Consider the following 27,833-nt stretch of genomic DNA (forward strand, 5'->3'; position numbering starts at 1 on the left):
ATCTGGAAGTGAAAGGTAATAAAGATACGACATACCAAAACTTGAAAGATGCAACAAAAGCCACTTGTAGAGGGAAATTTATAGCCTTACAGGCATATATTGGAAAAGACTAAAAATCATGATTTCATATATATATAAATATACAGGGACACTGGGTGGCTTAGTTGTTTAGGTGTATCTGCCTTTGGCTCAGGTCACAATCCTAGGGTTGTGGGATCGAGCCCTACATTGGGCTCTCTGCTCATCAAGGAGTCTGCTTCTCCCTCTCCCTCTGTGCTCTCCCCCACTCTCTCTCAAATAAATAAATAAAATCTTAAAAAGAAAAGAAAAGAAAAGAAATATACAATAGAAAAAAATTAACAGTCTAGTGTTGGCTCTTTAGGAACATTAATAAATCAACTTGGCTGGGTCATGGTGCCCAGATATGTGGTTAGATATTATTCTAAATGCTTCTGTGAGGGTGTTTTTGGATGAGATGAACATTTAAACTGGTGAGCTTTGAATAAGCAGATTGCTCTCCCTAATGTGGTGAGCTTCATCCAATTAGCTGAAGGCCTGAGTAGAACAAAAACAGTGACCTCCTCCAAGCAAGCATAAATGCTGCAACAAAAGGCTTTTTCAGACTTGAACTACACCACTGGGTCTCTCTTGAGACTCCAGCCTGATCCTCTTTGGACTTGAACTGTGACATCGGCTCAACCCTGGGTCTGCAGACTGCCAGCCCACCCTACAGATTTTGGACTTGCCAGTCTCTATAATTGCAGGAGCCAATTCCTTAAAGTAAGTCTCTCTATATATAAATATACGCATCCTGTTGATCTGTTTCCCCGGAGGACTCCCATACCACAGGCAGCTTGGGTGACTTTCATAAGCAGAATGTTGAACAAAAGAAACCAGATACAAATAATGAAAAACGTGTTTCCATTTATATAAAACTACAAGCAAAATTAATCTAAGGTAGCTTATGTATTTATATATATATATTCATATGTATACCATATACTTATATACTCATATTACATATATATAGGAAAGGGAATTTGTTTCATATATCTATATATCTACGTATCTCTGCATCTATCCATCTATCTATCCATCCATCCATATATCTCTTACTTGGTTCTGCTTCTCTGGAGAACTCTGATTTTTTTTTTTAATTTTTTTTTATTGGAGTTCAATTTGCCAACATATAGCATATCACCCAGTGCTCGTCCTGTCAAGTGCCCCCCTGAGAACTCTGATTAATACAGATGTCCAGCAAAGACTTTTTAATACTTACCCATTTCCCCTTTGCTCACTATTGTCTGTTCACACTGGCTTCCTGGGTGAACACTCTTTCTGCCAGAGACCTTTGTACCAGCCCCCACGTCTGCCTGGACCTTATCTGGCTCTTTACAGCTTTCAGACCTCAGTTTATTTTTTAATTTTTTAAAAAATATTTTATTTATTTATTTGAGAGAGAAAGAGAAAGAGAGATATTGAGAGAGAGCATGAGCGGGGAAGGGGGCGGGGATGGGCAGAGGGAGAAGAAGAAGCAGAGTCCCTGCTGAGCAGGGAGCCCGATGTGGGACGGGATCCCAGGACCCTAGGGATCATGACTTGAGCCAAAGGCACACACTTAACCGACTGAGCCACCCAGGAGCCCCTGGACCTCAGTTTAAATGTCCCCTCCTCCAAGAGACCTTCTGGGGCCCTACTGGGTACCTGCTGTTACTGTTTATCAGGCTCCTGTTTGGTTTATTCGTGGCAAGAATCACAATCTATCACTAATACACTTCACAAATATCTGTCTCTCCCATGAAAATGTACATTCCAGGAGGGCAGAGACATTGCTGTGTTTTCTCCTGGGTCTATGTACACTGCCAGGAGATTTTAATAAGTATCTGTTGGATAAACAACTGAATGAATAAAGAAAGGAATGCCTAATGAATACACCTCAGAGGGCATTAATGTTAGCAATCTGATCTGGAAGGGAATGAGAACTAGAAACCTAAGAAAAAATGTTCTTAATCCCCTTAAGTCATATCTTTTCAACTGATACTTTCTCCACGTTATCCTGACCCATCTTCCACTGTCAGGAAGCTCATGCATCCCAGCACTGGCCAGCACTTAGGAACCTACAAGGTTCCACTGTTCCAGGATGCTGTATTTTAGCCAACATCCCCCGTCCTATGGTGCAGCCAGGTCTCAGAGCTGATCTGTCACGAGCGTGGCAATTCCTGAGTGCAAGGCCACAGAAGGAAGGTCACAAAGACATGAGGAGACATGTTTGAGAAGCCAGGAACTTCACAGAGAAGTAAAACTATGCCCTTGTTGAAAGATAAAGTGTATCTAGCTGATCAAAGCATCAGAACGACTAGATAGATGGCCTAGAAAATTCTGGACACAACAACATTCTCTGTTTTGATCTGAGGGGCAACATGGATTTTTTGTTTAGTAACAACCCATCAAGCTGTAGTAACTTTACTATTATTAATTTAATTTAATTTATTTATTTGAGAGAGAGACAGAGATAGCAATTGACATAGCATGACTGGGGAGGAGAGGAGGGAAGCAGGGAGGCCTGATGTGGGGCTTGACCCCAGGATGCTGGGATGGCAACCTGAGCCGAAGTCAGATACTTAACCGACTGAGCCACCCAAGTGCCTCCAAGCTGTACCTTTATAATCTGTGTCCAGGCAATGCTTGTATAGTGTTCAGAAAAGAAACCTGCCAGGACCCATAAAAACTATTTCCTTGTGAAAAGCATTGGAATCAAGTGAGAACCTGGGTCCAGTCCTCACTTCCAGAAGGCTCCCCAGCCCACGTCAGCATAAATCTTTGTCAGGAAGGACTCGTTTTCTCATTTGATAAATATTTATTTGGGCACCTCCTGTGTACCAGGCATAGCTCTGGGAACAAAAATGAAACCAACCTCCCCCGCATGCAGTTCGCAGTCTGCAAGGAAGAGGTAGATGATAAATGATAAATAAAAGCACACAGTGTGTCCTGTGGGGTGAGAAGTGTCCTGGGGGGATGACAGTGTTGTGCATGGGACAGAAGGTACAGAGGAGGGGGTACACCTGAACTAAGACGGCCAGGGACCATCTCCCTGGGGAGGTGACATCTGAGCCACGGCCCAGGGGAGGTAAGGAAGCCAGCAATGGCCTTCTGGGCAAAAACTATGCCAGGAGGAGGGAAGAGTAAGCAGAAAGGCCTGGGGTGGGACCTTGGAGGACACACACAGGCAAGGGAAGGGGGCTGGCCAGCTACCTGGACACAGCAAACTCCAGGGCCGTGAACCCCTGGGGGGGGTGTGGATAAAGGGGATGGAAATCAAAGCTTAGCTGCAAACGTGACTATTGCAAGACAAAACCGCCACTAAATTCCAATTTGATTAATTGATGCATCTAAAGGGTTCAAGACCCTCACAAGCCAGGTCCTATCATTGTCAGGCTGATATCAAAATGGCCATCTAGCTAGTCGGATCCCACCGTCTCTACCAAATCTTCCTCTGTTTGGGTTTAGACAGATAAAAGAAAAACGATGGGGAGCCCGGAAACCTGAGAAACTACCCCAATTCATCATGCACATCCCAACCTGCATTCCGGGGAGAAGTATTGCTTAGGGGAGTCTGGCCTCACAGCGCCCCTGGGTGTCAGGACCCCCTGTGGCCCCAGTGGCATGTGGCTCTCCTGCTGGACCCACTCCCACATCAGCCCTGCTGCATTATTTCAGGACGATGGCACCCGAACCCGCGCCCACACCCTGTTGACACTGTCCTCTGATTGGCTAAAAAAAGATTTGATAAAGCCCAAGGATCAGTGTTTAGGCTGCTGTTCTACCAAATAAAACGCTGGTCAGGAGGTGATTAAGTTCAAGCAGAGGGAGGAAATCCCGTTTTCCCAGCACTAGGATTAGACAGCAAGTCAGTATAATGGGACCACTTGTTCTCTCACACACCCACACAAATCCCTGACCTCTTTTTCCACCCAAGCCACCTTTCTGGGGCCATCCAGATGCCTGCCATTGTTCTACACCAAGATTCAAAGTCTGTAAGAATAGAGCCATTTATCAAGGGCCTGATTTATGCAGCCTTAAAAAGTGAACAGCAGCCAATCATCTGTTATTTGTGTTTTCTGATTCCATGAAAAACAAAACAAAATACAACAAAAACACTTCTTGGCTGAGGCCATCTGTCCCTGACCAGATTTTCCTATAGAACTTCTATGTACTCTGGTGATTAATATGGAGACATCAATCTACAATGACAGGAAAGCCGCGATGGCTTGATTTAACTGGAGCTCCAGGGGAACGTGGGAATCGATCATAGAGCTGTTTCTCTTAAGTGTACACGGGAACATGATGACACAGAGGATGAGGCCCTGGGCTCTGGGCAGTCAGGAGGGGTTCAGTACACAGAAGACCCATGGGCGTCACTCTACACCAACACTGGGCGGTATCATAAATAAATGTTGGTGGCCTTCACTCTGAAATGAGCCAAATCTTTACTTACATAGATTAAACTAAAATTTGACCCCAGTCTGTATATACTAGGACTTCATATGCTGCTCTCAATCCTGCTTTGGTAATGGAGATGGTCTCAAACGAGAAACCTGATCACAGATGGAGGCATAAGAGTGAAGCACCAAGATCTTTAGGTGAAAAATGCTCAGATACTGGCAATTTCATGTGTTTTGACATGATACTAATCGGCCCTCAAGCCGTCCACCACAAGCTTGCAAAGTGCCTATGACTGCCAGGCAAGGCACAACCTAGTTTTCCCACATGCTAAGCTCACTGTCCCTCAGCTGACCCTCTAAGTGATTGTCACAAATTATAAAATAATTGAATAGTTATAAATAAGATTTGGCTTATGACGTGGGCTGAGGTGTCACCCTGAATCACAAGCTTCTCTTAGAGATGTTTCAAAGGGATACTAACCAAGAGAGTAGGTCTGCTATCTTCTGCATGTACTGAGACCGTAAACGCTCCTGTACGATAAGCCTACCAGGTCTCTCTCTTAGGCCGGGGAGGGAGCATGAGGCAGTCTGAAATGAAACAATCATGCCAGCTTTAGAAATGACACAGAGCCTCCAAGAGATGGGGGCACTGGGTCCTCCTGGGTTATATGGTGGGGCCGAGGAGCCCTCTGGCTGCTGAGCCAAGTACAGACCAAGGATATGCACAGCTTCTAGAATAGCAAATAGGTTTAGTAAAATGTCTAGAACACAGAAGAAAACTGTTGTGGGCATTCTCTTCATGAATATGCTGGGCTAGGTTCTGGCTTCCTGGGTCTCCCTTCCCACCAAATATACGTGAGCGGCCCACTGTCATTCTCTGGACAGACACCGATAGAAGGTTCCTGGACGCCGGGTCTTAGGTCGGGGTACAGAGCAAACCAGGTACCGTCCTGCCTTCAAGGATCAGGTGTACAGACTACAACAGTTGCTTATGCCCTGGGCGACCACTGCCCCAGGCAGACATGCATAGGAAAGACTCTCTAGTTTACGCTTGTTTTTTGTTCTGAGGCTGGAGGGCTGGGTGATGGGTGACATCTGCACTCTTAATGCTCTTATTCAGCACGATGGGCAAACGATTATGTTCACAACTGTTGCATAACAGAAAAGGCACCAAAATGTTACAGATCGATTGATAAGATTAGAGGAATTTCTGCCTTGACCCTAGACCTACCTAAAAATAAACAGTCCGATCACTGAATCAGGCAAAGGATATGAACTGTTCCGAGGAAGCAGGACCAGTAAACAAGCATGTGGAAAGATAGCATGATGTTGCAGTTACAGAGTCTGTGAAAGAAGAGGATGTTTCCTGAAGAGGAGCCTCGAGCCCCCTAGAATCTGTCAGCTGAATTTGACTTGGTGGGTGTAAGGTGAGGGCAGGGGCTGAGGCAGAGGCCAGGGGCTCAGATGGCAATGAGGGATGGGCAGCCGGGTGCACAGGGAACAGTAGTATTTAGAGCCAAGACCCTGGGGGCTGCTTCTGAATCCCAGGCCAGCCACCGGCACACACAGAACCTCTCCAGGGCCTCACGGAACAGCAGTGTGCACCTCACAGGGATGCTGGCATCAGCCTAGATGAGGGACCAGAGTGGAGAGGCAGGAGGGGCAGCGGTTAAGCACTCCTGGCTCTGCAGTAGAACAGCTTGGGCTCAATTCCTGCCTCTCCTCCAACTTAGTTGTGCAACACAGAGCCAGTGACTTCCGCTCCGAGTGCTTCAGTTATTACTCCATCCGAACAATGGGCACGATAGCAGCTTTTCTCTCACAGGGTCTGCGTGAGAGTCAGACAAGACCACACATTTCTAAGCATGTACAACAGTGCCTGGCACAGAACACTCTAGAAGCATTTACTTAAGCACACACTTGCTGTGGGGACTGGCATGTAGTAGTAGATGCTGAGTGAAAGGCTGGGGGAAAGTCACCACAGCCATGTTCCTTCTTGGGATGTGCTGGGAGGCAGGGAAAGAGGGTCATCAAAGGGGGAGAGGAATTGCCTAGTTTCTAACCTCTCCAAGGCTCTTGTCTGACCATGAGAGAGAGAGAGAGAGAGAGAGAGAGAGAGAAAAGGAACAACTGGGGCATAAGGAATAGTAATTCCTTATGAGGCATAATCCTAGTAATTCCGTGTTCTGATCAAGCTGAGTTTGACCTTTTAGCAAATTACTGACTCTGCTAAGAGTGAACACAACTCATCTACTCATCACAAATTCCAGTGTCTGGGGAATGGGTCCCGAAGGCCAGATTCTGCAGGCAGGCCCGGTCATCTCAGCCACTGTGGAAACCTATGTGGAGAAACAAAAATGCTGAGGTTTGCTCACTCCCAAGAGGCGGCTCCCTTTCCTACCTGAGAGCTGACTTCCCAACTGGCACGCAGGTTCAGACATGCAAGCTCTTTTTCTGGCCGTTGGAATGGCATCACTCCCCAAACCAACAGGTTGCCTGGACCAGATAGGCCTGCAAGCTGGCGTCCTGACAGCTCCAGTGGGATCACGGGTGCTGGACAAGCCATCCCAAGGGTCCAGGGAGCCGGCTGTCAGAAACCAGCTGCCACTCTGCCAAGCCAAGACATGCATGTGATCCAGCCAGGAAAGGGGCCTCCCTGGGGGCCACTGGTGCAGCCATCTGCACATAAACAGGCCCCGCTCCTAAATACGTCTGCATGGAGAGCTCTCACTGAGAGGCAAGAGGTGGACTGAGCCTGGAGGTCACCTGCCCCCGGAGCAGGGAGAGTGGTCACCTGTGTGAAGAACTATCTCTGTGGAGGGCATACTGGTGAGCCAGGCCTTCTGAGCACTTTCCAGCTACAGACTCAGCCTTACCCACAAGGTGGCCATTTCCAACTTCCAGACCAGCAAGTCGAGGCATAGAGAGGGTGAGCACAGAGAGGGTGAGCGAGCTGCCCAAAATCACACTGCGAGTGAGCAGCTGGCACTCTCACTGCTAAGCTCTGACCAATGACCTTCAGATGTGAGTGTCGGGTCTTCCCCTTGGCCAGAGACAGCGAAGAGTTCTTGGTGGGGTAGGTCACTCAAGCTTCATGCAAATGACTGGCTGGTGGTAAGGGAAAGTTGAGGAGAATGCCATCTGTGGCCCCAAGTAACTGCCCAGGAAAGCCCCGGGATAAGAGGGACAGGGTTGGCCCAAGTAGAAAAGTTCTAAGTGACTCGTGAGCACTGCTGTGGTTTCTTCATTACTGGGAGACCCAACCCTGTGCTTGGAGCCACGGAGTTCCTTTTTTTTTTACATGAGCAAACAGGGTGAGAGGGAGAAGACTCTGGGGTTCGATCTTACAACCCTGAGATCACAGTCTGAGCTAAAATCAAGTCAGATATTTAAACATAGAGCCACCCAGAAGCCCTGGCTTTCCTTTCTTTATGCTCTTCCCCAACTCTCCAGCTCACAGGACATGAGTTCCCTTCAGTTCAGATTCAGATTAGTCACGGGGGTAGGAGCAACATCCTGCTGTCTTGCTGGAGGCATAGATGTTTACAATCTCGTAGAAAAAGACTAGAAAAATCCATTTGGATCGAAAGGGTCCAGTACGAACATCTCCTGTAGATGGTGGAACAGGGTGCCTCGTGGTGCCTTCAGCCCCACCTGCAGAGAGGACAGGCCCAGGCCCTGGACGGTCAGGGGCCAGGCCCAGGCCCGCTGCACTACCCTTCCCCTTTGCACAGCAGAGCAAGGAAACTCAGCTGAAGCTCGCCAACTGCACAGGCCCCTAGGTCAACCCACTTGGTGACAGAGTCAACGGGTCTCAGGCATGTTTACTGACCGCTTGTTGGTCTGCACACACACTACCGGATGTGGTTGTCACATCAAGGAGGGAAACAGGAAGTGAGGAGGAAAGGGGGGCGAGGGGGTCAGGCATGGTGGGACAGGCTCCAGACCTGAACAAATTGCCTGGCTAGGCATCACACGGTAGTGTAGTCGTGTACTTGCTGTGTGTTTTGGGGCCAATTACAACCTCTCTGAGCACACTGAGGGGCCACCAGGTGATTTCTAGAGCTCTGTCCTTTCATGATATGAAGGCAGAACCATGCAGCCTGGATTCTGTGGCCAATAGCCACGTGGGGCTATTTCAATGAAAGTTACTTAAACTTAAAATAAGAAATCCAGTTCCTCAGTAGCACCAGCCACATTTTACGTGCTCAATAGCATGTGACAATTTAAAGTTATTAAAGCGAAATGAAACTAAACACGCAGTTTCTAAGTCATATCCACCAGATTTCAAATACTCAGTGGCTCAGTGGCTGCTATACTGAGCAGCACAGATAGGAAACCTTTTCCATCAACACAAAGTTCCGCTGGGCAGTGTCGAGACTGGGCAGATGGTGACATATAGTTCATAGAACATTCTTTAGGTCCCTTCATTAAAAGGAGAATTGAGTGCACGGTCAGAGTCTACTTGAAAGCCACGAGAGTGCTGGTGGTGTTTTCTGTGGGCAATTAGGTCTAGAACAGGAAAGTATTTGTTAAAGACACCTGCAAGGTAAGTTAAAATACCATACTGCCACACCGAGGTGATGGCCAATGGTAAAACATGAGAATACTCCTCTTAAAAGCTGGATCCGAGATAAGGATGCCACCTGGCACCACTGTAAGTAATATTTGAGTGTCATGTGGCCAAGAGAATAAAACACAAGTGTTGTAAAGAAGATGGCAAGACTCACTATTTACAGATGATATGATTTTACATCTGGCAAATGCAATACAATCCACCGAACGCCTCCTAGAAGCTATGAGGTTTTCGTATGGTGGTTGGTCACAGAGTTCATACACAGAAACAACAATTTCCTTTATGTGAAAGTAAAAATCAGAATAATAGGAAAAGCGAGCTCATATTTTAATACATTTCTTAAATTTACATAAAAAATATTTATACCCAAGAATCTACAACCTGAATACCAGCTAAAAGCGATAGGATTTGTATAAAGACAATGAAATGTATTGGCAGCATAAAGATGGCCCAAAGAAGTAGAACGTCATAGAAGCATAATATTCAAAGATGCCAATATTCCCTTAGTATAAACCCAGAGCAACCAAAATACCAACAGGTTTGGTTGTTGCATTTCTTATTTCATTATTTGTAGGGGGTAGAGGACGGTTTGAAAGTGACAGAATGAATGATTCTAAAGTTCATGAAGAATAAGCAAATGATACTGGCCAGGAAAATAATACTGAAAGAATGGCAGAGAATTAGACTCATTAATTGTTAAACGAGGGCTACCAGGTAAGACCACCTCCAGTACAGTAGCATGAAACTGGTTCAGAAATGGACAAAAAGGTTAACAGCAGAGCTCTGATTCTAGTATATCTAGCCATCCAGGTGTATTTCAAATCTATAGGATTTGGAACTCATAGGACACATGCAAAAAAGAAAACCATAAACCTACCTTAGACTCCTTATACCAAAATATCCCATGAATTAAAGGCAAACATCAAAAATAAAATGTAAAAGTACTAGGAAAAAAACATGCTGGGCAGCCGGGGTGGCTCAGCGGTTTAGCGCCTGCCTTCAGCCCAGGGCCTGATCCTGGAGACCTGGCATCGAGTCCCACATCGGGCTCCCTGCATGGAGCCTGTTTCTCCCTCTGCCTCTCTCTCTCATTCTCTGTGTGTCTCTCATGAGTAAATAAGTAAAAACTAAAAAAAAAAAAAAAAAAAGTCTTTAAAAAAAAAAAGAAAGAAAGAAAAAGAAAAAAACATACTCCTATACATCTTGGCCCAGGAAGGGACTCTGTAGGAATGAGACAAACCCAGAAGACTGGAAGGCAAAACTGCTATGTCTCTACTACAAATATAAAGAGTAAACATTTCTTTTTTTAAAAAAGTATTTTATTTATTTATTCATGAGAGACAGAGAGAGAGAGAGACAGGAAGAGAGAGAAGCAGGCTCCATGCAGGGAGCCCAACATGGGACTTGATCCCGGGTCTCCAGGATCAGGCCCTGGGCTGAAGGCTGTGCTAAACCGCTGAGCCACCCAGGCTGCCCAAGAGTAAACATTTCTGTAGGGTAAAAACCACATAGAGTCAAATGGCAAACTGGGGGAAATGTCTGCAATATATGTGATAAAATACCAATTCCTTTAATATACAGGAAACTCTTACAAATTCACTAGTCCAAAAGCTAACCAGAAAAGTAGCAAAAGAGATAAATGATCAATTTACAAGAACAACAAAACAATAACAAATGATCAATAAGCATAAAGATGGTCAGCCTTGATCTAAATCAAAGAAAAACAAATTCAAACAAAAAGACGCTATTTTTCACCTCTGAATGATCTTGGCCAATGATCCAAAAGGATTTATAGTCCCTTTTGTTGGCAAGAATGTGGGGAAAGAGAAAGTTTTATGCAGTGCAGGGGGTAATATATATTAGTATAAACATTTTGGAGAGCAAATTGGCAGTAGCTATCAATATCACTCTGCCCTCTGATCCAGAAATTCTACTCCTAGAAATGTAACTCACATACCTATTTACACAAGTAAACAAAGAGATATGTGTAAGGAACTGCTTCCCGTTTTTATAATGGGGGGAAAAATACCCTAGAAAACAACATGTCTACAACAGGAATTGCTGGCTAAACCTTATTATAATGCAATGCCAGGTAGTCACCAAAAGAAATGCACAGAGATATTGGAAAGATGTCCAAAATATTTTTAAAAGGCGGGTGGCAAAAGAGTGTGTATAGTATGATACTGTATAAATATATTTAGTTGCATTTATCTCTTCATGTACACAACATGCATGTTTATACAGGCATAGAAATGTATGAAATAGTATATATAAAACTTAACTGAGGCTCTCTCTAAGAAATAGGTTGAGAGAAGAAGATGGGGAGCTTTTAGTAAATGTTTTTATTCATTTTTACAACCAAGTATTACATTTATTTATTTTAAAAGATTTTTTTAAAGATTTTATTTATTTATTCATGACAGACACAGAGAAAGAGAGAGAGGCAGAGACACAGGCAGAGGGAGAAGCAGGCTCCACGCAGGGAGCCTGATGTGGGACTCGATCCAGGGTCTCCAGGTTCATGCCCCGAGCAGAAGGTGGCGCCAAACCGCTGGGCCATCAGGGCTGCCCTATTTTAAAAGATTTTATTTATGTCTGTGAAAGAGACAGCATAAGAGGGAGGTAGGGGTGTGCAGAGGGAGCCTGACACAGGGCTTGATCCCAGGACTCCATGATCATGACCTGAGCTGAATGCAGGTGCCCAACCAACTGAGCCACCCAGGCAGCCCCGCCCCCAATATTACTTCTAGAATAAATTACTCTTCAAATCAAACAGCAATCTAGACAAATGTAATAACCCACGGTTGGGACTCAGCAAGTGTACTTATTATGAGTTGTGCTCCTCAGAAAGTTCTCCCTAATGCCATTAAATACCACTACACCAGCACACTGTGGACCTAACACAATGGTGTGTCAACTCTTTGCTAAAGCCAACTTATAACGGCAGTGCTCTCTGGCTAGAAAGATAAGGGGTGAGTTATCCTAGACCAAAATCACAGAGATCTGGCCCTAAGACATATGAACCCAGATCCCACAGTGCCAAAGCCCAACCTTCGGTCCCCACTGGTGCTGCCCTATGATGTAATCATCTGGAATTACTGGATTTGGGGACAGAGTGGTGGGTGACATGCTGGTGCGGGGATAACATGAAGTTTTTAAAGACTGGTTCATTTAATTAAAAGCACAGCAGGCCACTGAGTACTAAGCAGACAGCATGCATTTCATTAAGGAAGGTCATCTTTCCTGGCACGGTCTAATGGAAACCAGGGCAGCCTTCATAGATAAGATCACAAGCTGATTTTGCCCTGTTAGGGACAAGATCTGGCAAAGAAATGACCAGCCACCTTCTACCAAGGGTGCTAGAGGCTGGCTGGTGCAATAAATGGAGTTAGCAGATGACAGTAAATTTCTGAAAAGATGTGTATGTCTCCTAAAAGGCATTCTAAGAACAGTGAAAGAGAAGGGAGAGAAAAAGAGAGAAAGGAAAGAAGAGATGGAGGGCAAGAGACAGGGAAAGCCTCCCCAGCAAACATATATTTATTTTTCAACTACAGATTTTTTTTTAACTGTGCCAGGAAGCCTAGGATTTCTTATTAGCAGCATTAATGATCTTATGCTTTAGAGCTAATGGTTTTTATATCCATTATCTTATTTGAGATTTATTTTGATAAAGCATTTAGTTTCTTGTTTTCAGCTTTGTAGCAGAGCTCATTTCATGTTAAAACATGCCTATCTAGAGGCACCTGGGTGGCTCAGTGGTTGAGCGTCTGCTTTTGGCTCAGGTACTGATCCCGGGTTCCTGGGTCCCGCATGGGGCTCTTCGGCCTGTTAATTTCATACACGTGCTCACATGTGTGGGCAACTCCTGGGAAGAAAAGACTTAATATTTAATGGACTTCAAAGAGCAATACTTTCATTTTTATGGGTCTTATTTCTACTGCTGCACTTAATATTTATTAGGTGGCTACTACGTGGCAGGCACTGTCCTAGGCACAGGATAGTGAGCAACACTTTAATATCTGCATTTTAATAATTTTAATGAACTTGCTAACAAGTACCAAACATTTACTTGGAGCCTGGTATTATGGTTACCCCTTTATTTTGTGAAAATTAAGAAAAGAAAACCTCACTAAGATGGGAAGCCAGAAGTGGGGGAGCTAACATCCTACCTCTTGTCAATTGCAGGGAGAGTGGTACCTTGCACAAGCATATTACTCTAACACCCCATAGGAAGAATTTTCTCCCTGCCCAGCAACAGCTCAGCCAATAAGAGACGGTCACAGCCCAGCCAATGAGAGACAATCACTGCCCAGCCAATGAGAGATGGTCAGAGCCCAGCCAATGAGAGACAATCACCGCCCAGCCAATGAGAGACAATCACTGCCCAGCCAAGGAGAGACGATCACAGCCCAGCCAACGAGAATCCACTACACTTGAACTCCCAGTTCAGGGCAATGGATTTTTTTTGTTGTTGTTGTTTACACATCTCTCTCAACATCCTCTCTCTTCTGGAAACGAGCATTCTTCTGTTTTGTTCTCCAGACTTGCCTGTAATTTTTCCATCACTTGCTTGACTGGGATTGCAATTCGGTTATTCCTGACCAACCCATTTTTGCTGGTAAAAGAACTAATGGCTTTATTGTACTCTATTTATTTTTAGTTACCTAGAGACTACTGTTTATTTTTTAAATTGAAGTACACTTGACATGTAATACTGACAGTTTTAAGGTTAACAATTTATATGCTCTCCTCTCATCCTTATTTAGGGAAGGAAAAACTCTTCTTTTACCTTTTAAGGTTTTCCAGCTGGACTAAACATTAAGTTGACATGAGATAGATTAATAGGAGAGGGGAAAAAAAAACCCCAAAACTCATGAAGTTTTATTATGTGTGCACAGAGGCCACATAATGAGATTGAGACCCAAACTAATGACCAAGGCAGACTGTTTTTATACTTGTTAGACAAAGAGACAATAGATCTGTAAGGAATTGACAAGATAAAGAAGATTTCACTTTAGGGGTTTCAATTAGTAAGGAACTCTAATCAGAATTTGGGCTGGGGTAGTAAGTTAGTAAAAAGTAACAGGGTTATTTATATAGCTTTCTTGGCCCTGAATTTATTTCTGGTGATAAGGCTGTCTCTTCACCTCCCGGTACAGGGAGGGTACCTTCCGCAGGGGAGGCTTATTTCCTGCTTTTAGGGGGACAGAGGAGGGTGTGAGGAGTGTCCTTCCTGCACAGGTTGGGTCTTACATAACTTCTGTTTAAAATAATCAGTATGCCAAAGTGGCACATTTTGGAGGTGCCCTGCCCTTGTTCCCCATGGTCACAAACCTGTGAGTTAGGTAGGTACTCTGATTACCCATTTTAAAAACAAAGAGACCAAAGCACAAAAAAGTTACTTGCCCAAGGTCACACAGTCCATTGCTGACAGAGCTGGGATCTGAATTCAGGCTGACTTGGTTTTGGGGCTCCCCCTCCCAGCCCCAACATCTAACACCGTTCACCAGGCACGACTCGAAAGCAAGGTGGGTTATATGCCCATAAAAGAGGGTGAGCACTTAGGGGTAGCCCTGCACATTTCCACCCTCAGCTGAGCCATACAAGTAAGATGAGTAACAAGTAGCTGGGGAAACTGTAATTAGGTGATCCTGCCAAGGTGGCCCCCTGTGGTATCTCATAGAGAAAGTGAAGGAGGAAAATGAAATAAATGAACAAAAATTAAAATGGCAACCCAGGATTGAACATCATCTAATGATATATTCATTGCTGTTAAAACGGGGGCCTTGCTAAAGACTACACACACATTTTGGAATATCTCCTGCCATCAGATACCATCCCAGACACTGCCTCACAGCATCCAGGAAGAGTGAACGCACCACCCCACCCTCCTTTCCCAGATTGAAGATGAGGCTCAGAACCTCAGCCAGAGCCCTGGAGGTGGCCCAATGGTACAGCTTCATTCCAGGCTGCTAGCCCAGCACGCCAGGCTCCATTCTGTCCTCTGCAGAACAGCCCCTCCAGCAAGGGCAGGGAGTCATCCCTCAGCATGCAGCCTTCCTACCTGTCACCCCACCTCACTCACGCCACGGTCTCCGGCTTGCTTACCATGCTGAGGACCAGGTCATTTCCCCCAGCTTGCTCTGCAGAACTGAGATACTCAAAACATGAAGGTTACGAAGTTATCTTGTTGATTAACAGTATTTCCCAATATAGGTCAAGAAGAAATGCTTGACAGAACAGAGTAAATTAGGGTCAAAATGTTAGTCCCCTGCAAATTTACTGACCACTTCAAAGAAATATATAAATTCAGAACCGATTTTTAAAATGAAAGTATTCTTGGGGCACCTGGGTGGCTCAGTGGTTGAGCATCTACCTTCAGCTCAGGTCATGATCCCGGGATCTTGGGATCGAGCCTGCGTCTGTCTCTGCCTATGTCCCTGCTTCTCTCCCGGTCTCTAATGAGTAAATAAATTAAATCTTAAAAAAAAAAAAAAAGAAAACATTCTAGAAATATTGTGTTGGGATAAACAGAGATATTGAGTTGGAAGGCTACACGTTAGATTGAGCTATGCTAGAAAGAGAGCTACAGGTACAAACCAACCCTGATATTGCCGAACATCTGCAAGTATCTTCCAGAGACACTTCATCAACAACCTAGTGAATTTTCTCATGGGTGAAAATGCCCCTGTTTTTAGGGGCTGCAAAGGAGTTTATGAGACTACTGACCCAGACCTGAGGTGGTCTCCATCACTGTCCAAGATCTGCAGCTTAGGCTACAAAGGTGGATGTGTGGGCACGGCCAAAATCTGAGTTCCCAAGAATCCTCACTCCAGCCCAGAACACTTGTCACCACGTAGCCTGAGCAGTAGGGAATTCTGGAACCATCCCAGGACAGGGTCTCCCAGTGAGAGAACACCTCCACTGTGCAGGTCTGGGGACCTATCTGCTTTACTTTTAAAAGTAGTCTATGTAGGGGCGCCTGCGTGGCTCAGTCAAGGGCCCAACTCTTGATTTTGCTCGGGTCACGATCTCAGGGTCCTGAGATCCAGCCCTGCATCGGGTCCTGCGCTGGTATTGTCTCCATCTGTCCCTCTCCCCTACTCTCTCTCAAAAAAATTTTTTAAAGTAGTCTCAATATCTGAAGCCAGCTCAGAAAACTCCCAACATTTCTAAAACAGTGTTTGTGTCAACTGAGTTCCCTTTGTGTATCTTTATGCTAATCATTTGAATCATAGTCCTACCAAATTGCAAATCTGAGCACAGGGCAGGGGAAGTCACAAACTGGTACCAGGCATGGTTGCAGTAGGAGGACCACTGCTGTAGGTGAACACATGCCCCTGTGCTTCCTGTTCCAAAGGCGGTGGTGTTGCCCAGCAGCAGGGAAGGAGCCGCTCAGGGAGGTGGCTCTCTTACAGCCTTGGTCTTCCAGGGGAAGGGGAGGTGGTGTCTTTCCACTTGAAAGTTTCAACTACTAACTTATCTTTAAATAACTTCTTTTGCAGCACAGGCGTGACTTCTTCCTGCTTGAAAATGCACTGTCTGTGTCGTTGCCTGAATTAAAGACTAAGTCAACCTCCCACAGGGGAGGCTCCCACAGAACATACGCGAGGTTACTCCCCCCTGGTGGCCAGAGCTGGTATGATCAGCAGCGCCCGATGAGCTCTGGGGCAAAGCTCTCTCTGCCTCTCCAACCAGAGGGGGCCCCAGATGCCCTTCTCTTTGTCAGCCCCCTAAGTTAAGCCTGTCCTGGCTGATGACTCTGGCTGTCCTCATTATTTTTCTGCTCTGGGTTCTTTTAGTTGGAGCAGGGGTGGAAGAGGAAAGGACATTTTAAAACAGAATTAAATGAGCAGTATAAACACCAGTAGGCAGGGGGCAGGGAGACCTGTTCTAGTTCTCACCAATATCCAGGGAGCACCCCTGGGGAAACATCATCCCCTCTCTGAGCCTTGATTCCTCCTTGGAGAAATGCAAGGTATGTGCCTGAGGGCCCTTCCTGCCCTGGTTCTGGGAGAGTGCCCACAGTCAGCTGCCCAGTTGCTGTGGAGCCTATGGGCTCCGTTTTGCAAAGGCGGAAGGAAGGCTTCTTCTTCTATAAAATAGGCAAATATAGTATTTATCTTAGAAGGTTGTAAGAAGGGTTAAATAATGTACATACAATACGTGGCACAAATGAGGCCAAATAAATGGGATGCTAATCATTAATTGTATAAGTAATGACTCTATCCTTTAGCATCCAAACTTAAGAGTCAGAGGGGGTACTACTACTGACTTTCCTGGGATGACAGGCATAAATCAGACATGCAAATGGGACATACTGTCACCTTATTCATAAGTAATAACCATCAGAGGATTTGAAAAAGTCCCCAGTAAATAAGAGGCTTAAAAAAAATTCATATACATGTTCTGGCTTTGTGAGGCTGTGTTTGGCAAACCCTCAAATGTTAACTGGACAAAATCGATGCTGGAGTCAGTGAGACGCTCTGGCTACAAACTAGCAGACAGGCCTCCTGCTGACCAGGGCAGGACAGGAGGCAGGAGTATGGGTGTGAAGGAACCAGAATCTATCACCCCCAACATCCCCTTTGACATAAAGGTTATTTTGAGCTGAAGGCAATTAAAGGCACAGGCAGGAAAAAATGATCTTCTCCCCCTTTTTCTGCCTAAAGGCAGGACATAAATTCTCCTTCTGCTGGAGAGGACTCCAGACCCGGATCAGCCCAGAGAAGGCACCAGAGGAGTCTGCAAACAACCTTACCCCGTTAGCTTCCTCCCACATAGTTACCTTTCCTGTAGTTTGCTGCCCTGGGAAGCCTGAGATGGCTTTTCTCTGCCCTGTCATTCCTCTGCTGGTATTTGTTCAAGAGGACTTACAAGCCCAGTTACATTTCGCTGAGGTTTCTCCCTTGTGACGTGCACTGCACACACGTCTTCCTCTTGGTCATCTGTCTTTTTGTCAGAGAGTCACAGCTGAAAACCTAGGATGGGTTGAGGTCAAGCTCTGTCTTCTTTACAGGTGGAAGGCTGGAAAGCTGGGTAGAAGAGAACTGGATTCACACTAGAGAAATTCTCTTCTTGGGCAACTTGCTACTTGGAAAAGTCTGATTTGCCACTTGGGGGTGCCCAGGAGCCTGGGGCAAATGGGCTGGGCTCTACTGACTGAACGGTGCAGAGCCAAACGGTGGTGAGAGCCAGAGATGACCTTACAGAGATTATTCAATTCACCTGCTCACTTTACAGACGAAGCAACTGACATTTGGCTGAATAACTGGCCCAAGGACGTGTTTTTGTGGTTTTTTGTTTTTTTTTTTTTTTTAATGGATCTCCTAAGCACTATGGTTATATTTACCATAACACACAGAATTTAAAATTTTAATTTTGTGTCTTTGCTGCTAGCCTGTGAGCCCCGTGAAGGGAGGGATGGTGTGTGTCACTCGTTGTGCGTCCCCTCAGGCTGACTTCACCGTGGCTGTGGGGTAGGGTGGTAACTGGCTTCATTCTGCAGCTGAGGACGCCAGGCCTGGGGAGCGGGACAGACTCACCTGGGATCCCGTGGCTGGTCCTGCAACCAGCACAGTGCTCAGAACAGGCACTCAGTAAGTATTTGTTGAATGAATGAATGAATGAATGACCAAGTGAGTGAGTGAGTGAAGCAATGGAGCCAGGATTCCAATCCAGGGCTCCAGTGCCCAGGCCTGCCTTCTGCTTGAGCACAAGAATATCACTAGGGCTGTCACTGATGTACCGCAGGAACTCAGACACATCCGTTAAGTACAAATAAATGGCTGAAAGAAGAATAGAGCTGTAACTCATCTGAACCTCAGTTTCCTGTAGATAAAAATACTTTCTTCACAGAGCTGCCCTGGGGTTTCAATAAGATGTGAAAGATATGAAAAATTCATGTGCATTGCCGCACCGCACACTGCAAGATGATTCCAGCATAGGCTCTGAAGTTGGCTAAAATGAAATCACGGGACCTGCACGCTTCCTGGCTCTGTGACCTGGGACAGGCAGCTTGGCCTCTGCTGGCCCCTGCTTCCACTGTGGAATGGGGATGGTAACAGCACCTACTGCATACAGTTCTCGTAAGAAGATGAAAAGAAGCAGATTACACATAAGGAGGCACTTCATGTTAATGAATGGGAACTACTTTATTATCTTCGAAAAAAAGAAAGTTTTACAAGAGGTATTAAGGTGGGAAGGAAAACAAGCTACTGTTGTGTTGAGTGAAAACAAAAAAACCCCAGACTCGGCTCTCTGAATGAAGTCACATTTTCGCCTCTTCAATCTGAATTCAGGCCAGCCTCAAATACTTGCTCTCTGGTGTTGATTAGGACCTCACATGGGAGTTGCATACTGCACCTGCTGAAATTAGTACCGAAAGGAAAAATACGGACTCTTCCCGATGTAAACGGATCTAGCTTCCCAAGCTCTTCTTTCAGAAACACAGTGGCTAACAGCTTTTGATACGTTAGAAACTCAATAACCTAGCTATAATCCTATGAATGAAGTATTTGATGTTCAGTGGTGCAGTCTCAAACTGCGGAGAATATAACTTATCTTTTCTAGGGTTGAAGCTAAAAAAAAAAGTCAGGTTAGAAAATACCGTAATGAACACTTCTGAATGTTAGCTGCCCCAAGAAGTCAAAAAGTTTATAAGAAAAAAAGGGAACTAATAGCTTGTGTGGCAGGCAGCCTGAGATGGCCCCAGTGACCACCTCCCTGGAGTCCCTGCCCTGGCGCACGCCCCCTGTCCCTTGCGGGTGGTCAGCCTTACCGCCTCACTTCTCATGATCAGAACAAAGCAAATGTGGTGGGATTTCACTCTCAGATCACGGTACCAAAAGACTCTGAATCCCATGCCTCTCACATGTCCTTCTTCACTTGCTCTGATGGAAGCTAACTGCCAGGTCAGGAGCTGCCCTACAGAGAGGTCCATGTGGCAAGGAAACGAGGGAAGTCTCTAGCCAGTGGCCACCACGGAAGGGAGGTCCTCAGCCCAACAACCCCCCCAGAAACGCAGTCCTGCTGCCGGCCATGTGAGTGAGCCTGGAAGTACACACTCCACCAGTGCAGCCTTCAGATGAGGCTGCAGCTGATACTTCACTGCAGACTAAGAGAGGGGGAGAGAGAAAGAAATAGAGAAAGAGAGGGAGGCAGGCCAGGCTAAGCCATCCCTGGATTCCTGATCCTTGGATGCTGTGAGATAATAAAATTTACTATTTTCAACTGCTAAGTTTTGAGTCAGTCTGGCGCATAGCAGTAGATAACAAACACACTAGCGGACATTGCATGACAGTGAGAAGCTCTTTATGTGCATCGTAACATGTACGTGCTATATTATCACCGCCACTTTGCAGGTAGAGAAACTAAGGCACGAAGGGGCAGGTGGAGCGACATAGCTCCTTCAGACTCACATGTGTAAGCGTGTAGGGCAGGTATGCTGAAGATCCATACCTTAGCTATCAGACGGCACTGCCCCTTCACATACACACTTGGGTGGGGAACGCGAGCATATCAACCCAATTAAATCTTTGGATGTTGGGGATCCCTGGGTGGCTCAGCCATTTAGCGCCTTCCTTCCACCCAGGGTGTGATCCTGGAGACCCGGGATCGAGTCCCGCATCGGGCTCCCTGCATGGAGCCCGCTTCTCCCTCTGCCTGTGTCTCTGCCTCTCTCCGTGTGTCTCTAACGAATAAGTAAATAAAATCTTAAAAAAAAAAAAAATCTTTGGATGTTAAAAATCAATAAATTAAAACAGTCTACGCCAACTAAATCAAATCCAGCAAAGGATTGCTACAGTGACTGACATGTACACGTGAAGGCAACCCTTTTCCCAACATCAAACTTTTGAGTTGAGGGACTTAATATGTTCCTACTGGTTATGTTTTGAAAGTGTATCTGTTTTGCCCAACGAGGGCAGGAGAGCTATTTTTACTTCCCATTGCCGAGGTAGAGCCTGTCAATGCTCAGAGAACACAATACCATCATTTACTGTCAGCATCTCCACGTTTGGGTGGTGATTAGTACTTACAAAAGAAAAAAAATTCCTCTCTCAACACTGAATTGTATTTCAAATGACGGGCACTCCTAACAATGGTGCATAGAAGATGCGTACGAGAGGGTCTGAGGCCGTCACCCTCCACACACGCACACGCAGGTGTGTGCTCGGCCCTGCTGTGTGTGCCAGCCGGCTAGGACTGACCAGGCGTGATGCAGTCACAGACCAGGGAAACAGGCCCCCTCCAATGACACAGATGCAAGGAGTGCATTCTACCGTTTGATTACAATTTTTTAAAAGGAGGAAGAGGGCATTTGGGTGGCTCAGCTGGTGAAGCATCTGCCTTCAGCTCAGGTCGTGATCCCAGGATCCTGAGATGGAGCCCCGCATTGGGGTCTGCTCAGCAAGGAATCTGCTTCTCCCTCTGCCCCTGCTTGCGCTCTCTTTTCTCTCCCTCGCTCTCTCTCTCTTTCTTTCTCAAATAAATAAAATCTTTAAAAAAAAAAAAAAAAGGAAAGAGAGGATACAGCTTAAAATATAAACACAGGAATTGGAATCTAGCAGCCTCTGCATTAGCTATTCTGTTCTATCACAAAGCCGATTTGTCTTTTGTTCCCTTATGTAATGTCTTGGGGCTCGGAAAGCTGTAGTTACGGGCAATGACATTTGAAGCTACTGCTGCCGAGGAAAAATGCTTTGAGCGATGTGTGGTGGTGGCCGATTGAGCTGAAAGGCAACCACACACTTGCTCGCAGTGATGGGCAGGGATCAAAGGAACTTCACGGATATAAAAAATCATTTGATTTATATAAGAATCAGAAATTCTAAAATTGGGGAAATAGTGAATAAAATTCTGAAATAAACTTTGCACATACATAACACCTAGGTTTTGTTTTTGTTTTTGAACATGGGACATTCTGCACGCTTCAAAATAAATTAAACCAGATCGTATTGGCTTACTGTCCTTCTGCTCTCCAGGGGGCTTCAGGGGGCAATTTTAGGCATAGTTTAAGTTTGAGGAACCAAGTGCCTGCGACACTAGGGTGAAAGGTGAAAACGGCCGCAAGCGCCTGGAGTTTACACGGCAGTGGAACCCGACCGCTACTGTCCTGCTGGGATGTCACATTTTCCAGCACGCTGCCACAGGAGGACTTGGCAGGCACAAATACCACCACGTACCTTGTGAGCAGCAGCTACGCATACCAGCCATGCTACCCTGGACCTCAAGAACATCTCAGTCAACAACGACTATTGCACGGTGTCTTATCTGCCAAAACACCAGTTTGGGGAGCACAAGTCCGGGATCTGCCGTTTGGCAGCAGCAGAAGGGGATGCACCCGAAGGCCACGGGAGGCAACCCCGTGTTCAAGTACATGCTCTTATCTCACGGGTCACCTCCCAAAGGCTTGGGCTCCAGGGCTGACAGCCAATCATCCAGCTTTCCAGCTACAAGGTCAAACACCACTCAGAGAAGGGAGGCGCCAGACCAAGGGCCTGACTCCTATTTTAGACTCAAGGAAATCAAGGCACAGATGTGGCTCAAAATGGAACCCAAAGGGGACGCCTGGGTGGCTTGGCAGTTGAGTGTCTGCCTGTGGCTCATGAGGGTCCTGATCCTGGGATCTGGGATTGAGTCGCGCATTGGGCTCCTTTTAGGGAGCCTGCTTCTCCCTCTGCCTGTGTCTCTGCCTCTCTCTGTGTCTCTCATGAATAAATAAAATCTTTAAAAAAAAAAATGGAACCCAATGGTCAATTATTCAATGATATTTTCATGGCACAACAACGCCTCTGGTCAAGCAAAACCCCTTCCAGGTAGGACAGTGGTCTTCAACCTTGCCTCGCAATGAGGGGGACTTTTTGCCTAAAAAAAGGTGGTTCCCAGTGGTTTCCAGCCCAAGACTGGAGTTGGTCAGGGTGGCCCCCAGCCTGGCTGATTTTTTTTTAATTAATTAATTTATTTATTTAATTTTTTCCCCCCTGGCTGATTTTTAAATGTCTCCAGGGACTCTCCTGTGCAGCTAAAGTACAATCTGCTTGGAGTCCTCCCTAATATAAAGAATTTAAGGCCACCACTCAAGCTCCTTTTATGGCTCTCCGAGTATTTCCCGTTTTTCAAAGAAAGGCATGTCAGTATCACAAATCTTAAGTGGGCATTTGTTTTAAGGGAGGGGAGTTTATTCACTAGAGAAGAGTAAATTCTCTTATGATTAATATTTTCTGACTTAGCCTTCGGGCAAAGCTCAATCAATCAAACATACATTCATGTTTCAGGCAACGAGAAAAATGGTATTCATTTCTGTTGCCATATGGAACTACACTTGCTGCCCGGAAACTCACCGATTATTATCTGAGAACTCCTAAGTTTCTGGTGAGCTTGATGAGGACTGAATAAATGGTCTTATTCGAGGAAACCAACGGACCAGCACCAACAAGCCAAAGCACCTGCAATTCTTGGTTCAAATCACTGCTGTGCTTTCTCAGTGGGGAAAAAAAAAAAAAAAGGTTTGCAAAAAGAGAACAGTAATGGGATATGCTAGGTTAATATTTGTACAAGAGAGGATAATCTTTTTTTTTTTTTTAAGAGAGGAGAAAGAGGGGCAGAGGGAGAAGGAGAGAATCTGAGAACCTTAAGTAGGCTCCATACCCTGCACAGAGCCCAACACAGGGCCTGATCTCATGACCCTGAAGTCATGATGAGCCGAAATCAAGAGTCAGATGCTTCACCGACTGAGCCACCCAGGCGCCCTGAAAACAATCTTTTAATAAAAATTTCCACTCGTTCGTAATGGCGTGAATCTCTCTAGTATTATTACTTGAAATTAATGATGATACAATTTCAGTTGTTTCTTAGATAAGCATTTAATGAACACATTTATTATAAATTATTTACAGCACTGATGATGAACCGGCTAACAAAAACAAACTATCAGACCTAACTGTTTATGGTCAGAAATCCCCAAGTGCTCTGGTGGTTCAGATGGATTTCTCACTATCAAGACTATGGTTAGAGAATAATATGAACATAGGTAAAGGAGTCTGGCCCGGTCTTTTTCCTTCACACCATCTACCATGTATGGATGTTTGTATTCCCCCTAAATTCTTACGTTGACATCCTAACCCCGGGAGGTGATGGTATGAGGAGGGGAGGCCTGTAGGGGGTGTTAGGTCACCCAGAGGTGAGGCCAGGGGATGGGACCAGGGCTTATGAGAAAGTCCTACACTCCCAGTTCCCTCATCCCTCTACCACAGAAGGGCAGTGAGAGGTCTGCAACCCAGAAGAGGACACACTGGCCTCCAGAACAGTGAGAAATAAATGCTGCTTATAAGCCACCCAGTCTGTGGTGTCTCTAGCAGCCCTAACAGACTAACCACCACTCATCCAGCTGACCCTCCAAGAGACTGGTTCCCAGGGGACAGCCAGATCCCCAGCACAGGGACTTGTCAGCAACGCAGTGATGGATGGATCTGCCCACTTGGGGGTCAGCCCACTTGGGGGTCAGACAATACTGACCTGACCTGACGTAGAAGGACATTTTCATTACACCACCCAAGCTGTGATCACGTGGGCTTCTGGGAGAACGGCCTTTAAAATAATGAGGCCGCCAGAAGCCACTCCTTCCCACCTAGAGGGATGGTTTTAGCGGAATGAGAAATTCTTTTTACTGGAAGGCTCACCGAAGGCCCCCCACAGTGATTTCTGCTCTCACTGCCTAGTTTTGCAGAGTTATTTGCCTTCAGGGCCTGGGACTCCCTTAGCCCACTGAATTTTGTGTCTGCACCAATAGTTTGACATCTTACAGGAGCCTATGGATGTGCAACCAACACTGCACAAAGCTTCCCGCCCCCCCATTCTGAAGCTCTTGACCCTCGAAAGAAGACGGGCTCAAGCGGAGGCTCTGTGCTTCGCTCCAACACCTCCTCCCAAATCCAAACACCTTCATAGCTCCCACAGACAAGGAAAGGCAAGAGACCAAAGACCCACTGCCAAGGGGTCTCCTGGCTTCCTCTCTTGACCACCCATCCTCCTTCCCCAAGAGACATTCTCCACTCAGCCTCTGCTGTTAAGAGTAACATCTGGGGCAGCCCGGGTGGCTCAGTGGTTTAGTGCCACCTTCGGCCCAGGGTGTGATCCTGGAGACCTGGGATCGGGCCCCCCTTGGGCTCCCTGCATGGAGCCTGCTTCTCCCTCTGCCTGTGTCTCTGCCTCTCTCTCTGTGGGTGCCTCTCATGAATAAATAAATAAAATCTTTAAAAAAAAAAAACAAAACAAGTAACATCTGAACCCCTCCCATGGCTGCCAAGGTCTCCCCTCCCCCCATGGAACCATTCCTCGGCTCTGGCCACCTTCAGCCACCCCCGACTCTCACTTGGCCACAATGGTCCCTTCATGTCCTCTGGATACGGTTAGTTCACCAGGGCCCTGGAACTTCTGTATCTGCTCTTCCCTTTGCCTGGACGCGGGCCATGCAAAATCTACACAAGGAGCTTCTTCCTGCCAGCATGTCCAAGCTGTGCGGAGAGACCTTCTGGGGCCTTTCCATCTAAAGTGGCCCCACGCTGACCCCTCTCTGCATGTCCTCTTTGCCTGCACTGTCCCCGGGGCCTCGCTCTGCCATCCCTACCCTGCTTTGGGCTCTGGAAGGCTGACCCCACCTATGGACCCTATTGCTGGGGCTCCCTGGCCTCCTGGCTGCCAGCTGGGTTCCGCCAAAGAGATCAGAAAGCCAGGGCAAGTGTGGGCATTTCCTCCTTGCCACTCTCTGCTTTAGCATCTCAATCCCACCCCCTGACACCTGCAGCTCCTGCCAGGCAGCCGCTCTCCTAGGGCTGTGGCAGCTACTTCTACCCCTCAACCCAACACCCCTGGTTGACTCCCCCCATCCTGCCCCAATTAACCTGTTCTTTACTAACTTGAACCATCACAGTGGACCTGTTAGGACTGATACGACTCCGCCCTTGTCCCCTCCTTGGTCATTCCCTAGCATATTATCCTATTTTACTCTCTCAACTGTACTTGTCACTCTCTGAAATTACCCGGTTCACTTACTTTTCTCAATTATCTGACCCCTCCTCACTCACTAGAGCATAAGAAGGAAGCTCATCGTGTTTAACACTCTACCCAGCGGGCTTACACCACTGCCGAGAACATAGTAAGCGTTCAATAAATAGCAAAAGAATAAATAAAGGTCTGGATGCTAGCCCACTGTCTCCGCTCAAAATACCACCTTGTTAGCAAGTGCTTCCCTGATCATCTTATATAAAACATCATCCTCCCTTCCTTCCCAGATCTCCACTCCCTCCTCCCTATCTTCCCCCCCCCCTTTTTTTTAAGATTTTATTTATTTATTCATGAGAGACACACAAAGAGAGAGAGGCAGAGGCACAGGCAGAGGGAGAAGCAGGGAACCCGACGTGGGATTTGATCTCCGGTCTCTAGGATCACGCCCTGAGCCAAAGGCAGGCGCTGAGCCGCTGAGCCGCTGAGCCACCCGGGCTGCCCTATCTTCTCCCTTTTACTTTTTTCCTATAGCACTCTCACCTCCTGACACATGTCATATTTGTTTACAGTCTGTTGCCCCCAACAAAAAGGTGAGCCCCAAAGACAAGGTTGCCATTCCATTCACTGCTCTCCCCCTCAGAGCCTAGAACAGTGCCTGGCCCAAGTGGAGTCTCCAACACTTGTTAAAATGAATAGCCTGCAAAGTGGACAAAATTTCATGCAAAGCAATTTCAGGAATGTCCCCAACACTTACCGGGAAGACTGTAAAACTATGAAAATGCCACACACCCAAGCGAATAGGCACAGTCTTACATGACCTGACCCTGCTCCATCTGAAAGACAGCCTGGGACCCCTGGGAAAGAGACTTGATAGCGCTGGCTAGACCTTGCTCTCAGGAAGAGAAAAGGTCTTAGAATAAGATGAGTGGGACCCTGTATTTATTACCACGATTGTTGCTTTAGGAAGCATGCACAGGGGCTTCCCTAAGCACACGCCACTCTAAATCCTTCCTGAAAGTGGATGGGCACCTAAATCACAAACAAATGGGACGCGAGCACGCATTCTCTGTTCTCCAGTGGTGTTCCTCTTGGCAGCGGCGTTCAACTACAAGTTCATTGACAGTATACGCAGACCCAGAGCCAAGCATGGAAAGCATCACTTTTTTTTTTTTTTTTGACAGCTGCTCTCCTCCTGAGGCATATCTCTCAAAGACAGGCTTTATTCTGCAATGCCTCCGTTGTCCAAATTCTATTGTGCACGCTAATTGCAGATCTGAAATAAATTCCTCCTCCCCGCCACGCCACCACCACTGATTACTCATACCTGCCCCCTCACCCTCCTAAGTTTCTAAACTGGGTAGCTATTTAAAATAATAATAATAATAATAATAATTAAAAAATGAGCTCCTCATGTACTGAGTGTCCCGATGGTGGCATGTCACCCCTTCACGTAGCAAGATTCCTGACTATTGTAAGGGCCTAGAGAATGGGTCCCTTCCCCCTCCCCATTCCCCCCCCTTTGCCCTCCCCAACACTGTTCCACCAAAACTGGCCAGCCACAGGATAATGAGCAACCACAGATCCTCACCCAAACATTGGCTTTTCTTCCAAGAGTGCAGATTGAGAATGCAGGGACGTTGTCCTATTTATGAACAGTGAGTCACGTCGCCGCTGCACGTCTGTTCCCAGCTCCCGATGAATGAGGGGAGCCCCCTTCCCCAAAGGAGTTACTAAGCGCAGAGCGACGGTGCAGCGTGCCCCGGGGGCGGCAGTGCGCGCTCCCGGCCCCCCCCCCCCGCGCCCACCCCGGG

General features: G+C 46.4%; 1 protein-coding gene and 2 long non-coding RNA genes across 6 annotated transcripts in view; 1 reads left to right on the top strand and 2 right to left on the bottom strand.

Moving 5' to 3' along the window:
* LOC112661917 (uncharacterized) lies at nucleotides 1-22,691 on the top strand. 2 transcript variants are annotated; one of them, XR_007407698.1, is made up of 3 exons: nucleotides 1-15; nucleotides 13,204-13,636; nucleotides 16,524-16,857. It is a non-coding gene; the product is annotated as an uncharacterized LOC112661917 (long non-coding RNA). The 2 variants fall into 2 exon arrangements; XR_007407699.1 differs by lacking the exon at nucleotides 1-15 and adding an exon at nucleotides 18,038-22,691 and having other exon boundaries at nucleotides 13,497-13,636; nucleotides 16,524-16,657.
* RCAN1 (regulator of calcineurin 1) overlaps nucleotides 1-27,833 on the bottom strand; it is a 94,788-nt gene that overhangs the window by 65,589 nt on the left and 1,366 nt on the right. The gene's annotated exons all lie outside the window — the stretch shown is intronic.
* On the bottom strand, nucleotides 17,606-27,811 carry LOC125754167 (uncharacterized). The gene is made up of 2 exons (XR_007407704.1): nucleotides 27,611-27,811; nucleotides 17,606-19,386 (listed from the first exon to the last, which is right to left on the bottom strand). It is a non-coding gene; the product is annotated as an uncharacterized LOC125754167 (long non-coding RNA).

This window comes from Canis lupus, chromosome 31 (assembly GCF_003254725.2).
Source record: "Canis lupus dingo isolate Sandy chromosome 31, ASM325472v2, whole genome shotgun sequence".
Lineage (NCBI taxonomy): Eukaryota > Metazoa > Chordata > Mammalia > Carnivora > Canidae > Canis > Canis lupus.